We start from the raw sequence: 5,442 nt of genomic DNA, 5'->3' as shown, positions 1-5,442 counted from the left end.
TTGATTTGGTCACCTTTGGCTTCTAGTAACTTTTGAACTGTGTGCTGATTAAAAAACAACAACAACGAGTGAATGGTACTTTTTTATTTGAGTCTAAAAACCGCCAAATATATACATGGTTTTTCTAGATTCTCTAAATCTTCCATTAAGGACGACTCATACCCATCATGTTGATTCACCAAATTATTTACAAAATTAATATTTTACTCCCCTGTGCCAACATTTAAAAAATGCCTTAAAAAAAATCAACAAAATTGTTATTTTCTAGATGTTTTGCAAATGATCACAGTTAATAGGTTTATGTTTGATAAAATGTCCCAAACCTTGTAGGGAGGAGAGTAAATTTTCATTTTTATAATTCCTTAGAGTTAAAATACGACAAACCAAAGGAGCCAAACAAAGAAATAAAACCCTGCACTCACACAGGTCAGCTGCATGTTAAGATACAAATCCGCGTGAAAGAGTTTCATTTTTTGTTAATCCTCAGAATGTTAAGTTTCTATCAGCTCCTTATAATCTGTTGTACGATCTTCAGGCCGTTTGCCGTTTTTTGACCCTTCAGGCCGAGCCACAAGTGTGAGGAACAGAGACAGTTCTTGTCGCCGTCGGGAACCAATTTGATGCTTATCCATGTCTCAGCGCGCCACTTGGTCTCCGCTCCGTGTGCTGCGAAAAGGTTTGAATTTTTGCAAAAAGGAAATGTTGTAGTGGACCACGGAGTCCAAGCTTCGCTCGTAGTTTGATCAGATTGAGCCACCAAATCACCCAAGCAGCCAGTAAAAGAGACTTTTTGTCACTTTGTCCGTTCGCTGTCTAAACTAAACTAATAAATGCGTCCAAAGCTAAGGTCCATTTCTTAAGCACACACAAGCATGTAAGTATTGGCAGCTAATTGGCTGGCATAGCGTTACGGTACAAGGGCAGCATGGTCATTAAAAAGACATTTCCTGTTTGAGTCCACTGATGCTTTCGTTGATAAGCACAAAGACACGGTTTTATATCATCAGAGATTACTGGTACAAAGCTAAAAAAGGACAGGGTCAGCTGTGGGAAGGTGTCAGAATGTGATATTTGTTCACCTGGAGCTATTTGAGTCTAAATGTAGATTAAACGGTGAAAAGAGAGAATTATGCGTACGGCGAGGCCCAAAGTGCACATTTTTTTATGCTTCACAATGCTCAGAACAAACAATGAGACGCGTTTATAAACATCTCAAATGGCCAAATCTGAAGTTGAGACAAAAAAGTCTGCCCTGACAAAATTTCACTACATCACAGCACCAGGAGAGGAAGGAACAGGCAGGAGTTCGAGCCCGGCTGAGCGAACAGAACGGTGGCCCAATATCAGCTAAATGATGATGACCTCACAACATTGTGCTATCAAAAAGTTGTTATGCAACAGTCGCAGCACCACCCATGCTGGCGAGGCTGCGGAGGAAGCGCCGAGGACAGATAGATTCCCCGTTTTTCCCCCTCAGGAGGCTAGGTGGAGAGACAGGCCAGGAGAGACAGGCTCAGATCTGATTTCGCAGGAAGGAAGGGAGAAGGGAGGGGAGCGCTGGATAAGAGTGCTGCCGTTGCTTTATTTCATCCTCTCTCTGACCCAGGTCTGTGTTATGAATGCCACAGAGGTGGAGTTACAGCACACACACACACACACACACAAAGCCAAGCCAGGTCTAATCTTGTTACTATTCTGTTCGGTAACAATACTGGGCTCCTTTTACGGGGGCCACATTTTGAGATAAGACTGAAGCAAGAGTTATGCAACACCATGAGTTACGGCTGCCGCTTCAGACTGATTTAAGTGTTTTCTGATTAGCCGTAGGGCCTTGCGAGATCTTAACCTTCCCCTGATTCGCCGCAGAACTCTCAGTCTTGTCTGCTCCCTTTCGCTTCCCTTTGCTGTCATTTACTGCGCTTCTTCTTCAGGTGATCTGAGGTGCATGTCTGGGCCAAAGGGGCGCCTCAGTCTGGCTATAAAAAGACAATTACTACAACAGGAAGCGGCTGTCAGCTGGAGGGAAACACACAAGAAGGAATGCACACCCACCCATGCGCCTGCCTGTGCATACAAAGCAGCTATGGGATATCTACGCACCCAGTGATGCTTTAGACTTTAGACGGCGTCCACGCTCAGTTTCTCATCCCCTCCCTCATTCTTCTGCCATGACGGGGCACTTCTCCACCAGACAACACAGACTCTCCCCACCCACCAGAGGACCTGAAGCGGTGTGCCAGCGATTTGACACGAAGCTGGCAGAGGAAGAGGACCCACACCCTGTTGGCAGGCGTTCAGCCACACCAGACCTCACTACCTGTCAGTGGAACGGTCTGACAGTCCTTCTCCCTGCCCTCCAATTCAAAAAACGGGTACTATGTTAAAAAAATATATCTTTTCAGGCAATGTTTTACAGCAAACAGCCGTTTAATCCTCGACCAAATCCACACAGCTACGAAAGGTGGATGTTTTTATCAATTTTTATTAGGTCAAATCTGACGTTTCTACTATCACGTCCTCAAATACATTAATCAACGTTGTGATAAAAAAATATTTCTTATCTAGCATCATAAACAAGACGCTATTTGAGCTGGGTTTGCACTTTGTGTCTGATTGGTTCTTTATCCTAACTAATTATTTCCTGAGCCTAAATCTAACCCCTGCAGTAGTTCAAGATTCTCAAGCAGAACAAGAACACAGCTGGTATTATATTTTTTTCCATTTATGTTTAAATAAAAAAGAGAAAAATCTGTACCTGCAAAGGCAATTTACAACATTTTCAAACTGGACTATTGGTGTATTTTAGGTTGCTGAATTCTCATGTGAGCACATATTGTCAAGTCAAGTCAGATTTATTTACGAGGACATTTAAAAACAACAGGCGCTGATTAAAATGTCATACAGACAAAAGGTCTCGGTCCAAGAAACAGTAAAAAAATACAAGAAAAGAGGGAACAGTAATGAAATACAATTGAAAACACAGAACAGGCTAAATACGAAAATAAAAGATATCAGCCGAGAAATAAAAATAAGTCTTTAAACAGGTTTTGAAAGTGTCATTTTGCATTTGTTTGTCAGTAATCAGCAGTAAAAATTTCGAAACTGTCGACATTATCTTCTTCTAAGAGGTGAACTTTTCCAGACCAAGGTCAGCAGATGCCTGGAGTCCCAAGTTCTCAAAAGCCCCGTTTAATACCCAACAAACGTGAAGCAAGGATTTAGTTTTTAATTTTGTTCTGTTTAATATGTTTTCAAAGAAGCTTACATAAAGTTAGCGTAAAAAACGCTTATTTAATAAACGCCTGCTTCCCTACCTCTCTGAACAGTGGACTGCCAGTGTCTTTCTGCACAAATGAAGTGAGGATGTAAACAAATGTCAGCATGTAGTGGAACAAAGCCGCCTCCGTGGTGCTGGGAAGAAAGGAGAGAAGCAGAAGAAAGTGAAATAACTTTGGCAAAACTTCGAGAAATGTTTTTTTTTATGATGCTGCTTGCATTTGTGTTACTAATGATGTGCAGAAAAAGGGTTCGTGTCCAGGGAAGCACATTTAAAAACATTTTATTCACAACAAGATTGAGAAAAAAGTCAAGGTAACTTTGTATTTACTACCCTAAAGAACCCTAAAGTCACATCATCTCTCAGTATAAATACTTTTACTGTAAGCCCAAAGCTGGAAGTCACAGTAACATATTTTCCTTGAGGGCACCTTTAGCTCGCCACACACTCTGTGTACACCTATTCAGTATGCCACAATGACATTTTTATAGAGAAATATTAATAACTTGGCAAAGCTGGGCTTTCTCCTTAAGGTATCTGGTTATCTGGTGTGGGAACGCCTTGGAATCCTCCCAGAAGAGCTGGAAGAGAAGGCTGTGGAGAGAGATGTCTGGACCTCCCTGCTCAAGCTGCTGACCCCGACCCTGGAACAAGCGGCAGATAACGGATGGATGGAACTTGATAAATATGTCTAACTTGTAGCAGTGAGCAGCAATTAGCTGCAAACAGGAGGTCAACAAATAAGGGTTCAGAAATAAAGAAGTGAAGTGGAGGGGCCCCACATCTGTTTTGGGCCCTAAAATAACTAAATCCACCTCTGCTTCTGATTAGTTGATGAGGGGATTAAAAAAAAGATCAAATTCCCTCTTGAAACAAAAAACAGGGCTATGTACTGTATACGCATAAAATGGAGTGAAATGACAAAATAAAAAACAGCCCCAGGCCTGATTTATCTTAGTGTTAAGGTGCTGCCCCGTTAACTTCCAGCAAACTGGCATTTATTTATATTCTTTATGTCTGATTTGCACATTTAAACATAGAAGCTAAGAAAACTGCTCCTGAGATAAAGCAATGACGTTTAATTTCACATTTTACTTTTTCTCCATGGCAGTGTTATGGCATCAAGTACAATTTAAACATTTGGTTTCTCTCAAAATAATACATTTTTCATAAAGAAAAAAAAAAGAAATCCATCTGGATATGTTTCAAGTTGTGTTTTCCAGGCGAAAAAAAAAATTCCTGAGTTTTTAAAAATACTTCACACGGAAAGGAAGATGAAGAAATAAATGAAACTCTTTAGGGAGTACACATATTTGGTTTGTTTCTGAGAAAACCGATTGCAATCTCATGTTTGAACACTAAATATGCACCTGGAGTGTTTCAAAAGCTTGGCCACAGTGTAGTATGATAGCTTAATATAGTACAAAAAAGTCTCTCTGTTTCAGGGATAAGTCATCCAAATGCAGGAAAAATATATTTTTTTTATATATTTGGCACACAGCTTGCTGCGCACACTGTAATTGTTAGGCATTTAAAATGACATTGGATTTTAAGTAAAAATTAACCAGGTTACAGTGTGTCAATATTCCCCGTCAGGCTGTAAACTCTTAAATTATTACTAACAGTCAAAGTCATTGTGTCCAACATCCTCACGGTCATTGTTTCATTTCATATCGGCGCAGGACTGGAGCCAAAACAATGAAAACCATATCGCTGTCCAAATACCCACAGACGGAAATCAGCAACTTTACTGGAACGTATCAGTTTCGGTGTTAACCATTACTGAGCCGAGAGAGCAAATCCACAAACTGCAGGGAAACACACACACACACACACACACACACACACACACACACACACACACACTCACTCATAAAATCTTTTAATGCCCTGCGATGAAGCATTTCTCCATCTTTGTCAGGATTTTTTCCTCCTTCTTTCTTCATCTCTGCCTCTTGGTTGCTAAAGCTGGGCTTAAAAAAGTAAATTACACATCTATAAACTTAACCTCCGGGGTTTGTGGGGCCAGATTTGAAGCTGCGTCATAGCAGCAAAACAAACCCTTAAATAAATTATGTAACACGCAGTCCCTGGAGTCACAGCCAAGCAGTTTAAGATATGAGTAAAACCTATCAGGAAGTATTTATTCGCTGATATGAAAGTGG

At 40.7% G+C, this 5,442-nt stretch overlaps 1 long non-coding RNA gene across 1 annotated transcript; it reads left to right on the top strand.

Moving 5' to 3' along the window:
• Positions 1-1,486: 1,486 nt before the first annotated feature.
• On the top strand, positions 1,487-4,403 carry LOC119617692. The gene is made up of 3 exons (XR_005234054.1): positions 1,487-1,606; positions 1,932-2,461; positions 3,811-4,403. It is a non-coding gene; the product is annotated as an uncharacterized LOC119617692 (long non-coding RNA).
• Positions 4,404-5,442: the final 1,039 nt, after the last annotated feature.

This window comes from Kryptolebias marmoratus, linkage group LG14, assembly GCF_001649575.2.
Source record: "Kryptolebias marmoratus isolate JLee-2015 linkage group LG14, ASM164957v2, whole genome shotgun sequence".
Lineage (NCBI taxonomy): Eukaryota > Metazoa > Chordata > Actinopteri > Cyprinodontiformes > Rivulidae > Kryptolebias > Kryptolebias marmoratus.
Note: the sequence above shows the minus strand (reverse complement) of the source record. Positions and strands in the feature narration are given on the sequence as shown.